The sequence below is a fragment of the Podarcis raffonei genome, chromosome 1, assembly GCF_027172205.1.
Source record: "Podarcis raffonei isolate rPodRaf1 chromosome 1, rPodRaf1.pri, whole genome shotgun sequence".
NCBI lineage: Eukaryota > Metazoa > Chordata > Lepidosauria > Squamata > Lacertidae > Podarcis > Podarcis raffonei.
The window spans coordinates 12977676-12979282 of record NC_070602.1 but is presented as its reverse complement, the minus strand read 5'-3'; positions in this window follow the sequence as shown (position 1 = coordinate 12979282).

The window sequence follows — 1607 nt, the reverse complement described above, 5'->3', positions numbered from 1 at the left end:
AGAATGAATAAATGCTGGTAACAGTTACTAAATCTGCTTGTCACACATTGTGGTCCTGTCTGCACTATACATTTAAAGTCCCTGCCTCTGAAAGGTCTACAAAGAACTATATAAAAGATTAGTTTAACAATGCCAACAAAAGCAAATGTTTAAACAAGGCTGGCATGCAATCTTAGCAAAACATAAATAAAATCAGCAACTAAAAAAAAATTATACACAATCATATTGTGTATGAACAATGGCATGGATAGGCTTGCTGGGGGGGAGGGGGTGTTTTTAGCAGATGCTGAAAACAATGCAGTGAAGACACCTGCCTGAAATCAATGGACATGGAGTTCCAAAGAGTAGGTACTGCTGGTGGAATGGGACTGGTGGGACTGGTGCAATGGAAGGCGAAGAGGCCAAGAGTAGCTGGGGCCAACCAATTCTAGGTTTGTCCCTATTCGCTGCCTCCCTGCTTAGTTATACAAGGGCAAAACAGACTGAGAAGGAGGAAGCTGACAGCCAGCATCACACACCCACCCCAGATTGGCTGTAAGAAGGGAAGTGTCAGGGACAGGAATGGTGGAAACCGCCTCCCCATCCTGACCCTTTCAGGGAGGAGGAGGAGGAAGACAGTCTAGATTTACAACAGGGGTTTGAGGGAGGTCACAGCTCAGAGGCAGATGAAGGGTAAAGTTGGGAAACCATGGGAGAGCCAGAGCAACAGGTGGCTGACACGTTGTCAGTAGAAAGCATTCCAAACCCTCCATCTCCCAGAACCCGGCGAGCCTTAAAAGTAGGAGAGCAAAGAGCTCAAAGACAGAGGGTCCTTAGCAGCACCCATAGAGGAGATGATGACGACGAAGAATGAGGGATGGGAGAGATTGGAGGGGAGAAGAGATTCACTCGAGACAATGCCCTTATCCAAGAGGCTGGGTTCTATAGCCTCTCTGTGTAAAGTTTGAAATAAAAAAGGACTGTAAGAAACTTTCCCTTGTCTTTATACTTTCCTGGGCAACCAGCCAGGAGTCGCTGACATCATCCCGACAGGAGGCAGGTATGGGTTGGCAGAGGGCAGAACGAAGCTGGTGGGCCACTGCCCTATTTGTCCTAATCGACCAGCCTCTGCTGAAAAGTCAGGATAGAAACTTTCTAAGATTATGCATGGCTTGAGAAAGTGGATAGTTAAAACTGTGGAACTCACATCCACAGGAGTCTTCCAAAGCAACTACTCTATTCTGAACTTAAAAATAGAAAGCGTAATACTGGTGATCAACAAAAGAGGTTTAAAGACTGCCTCAAGGCAATTTTTTAAAAATGTAGTATAAACACCAACAATTGGGAAACACTTGCCTGCGAGCGCTCCAGTTGGAGAACAGCCTTATCAAAGGTGTCATGGGCTTTGAAGACACTCGAACTCAGAACGCAAGGGAGAAACGTGCTAAGAGGAAGGCACGCTTGGCAAATCCACACTGTGATCAACTCCTGCCTGGAAACCAATGTCCTCACTGTGGAAGGACGTGTGGATCCAGAATTGACCTCCACAGTCACTTATGGACTCATTGTTAAAACCGTGTTTATGGAAGACAATCTTACTCGGCTACGAGTGATTGCCAAAGAAGAAG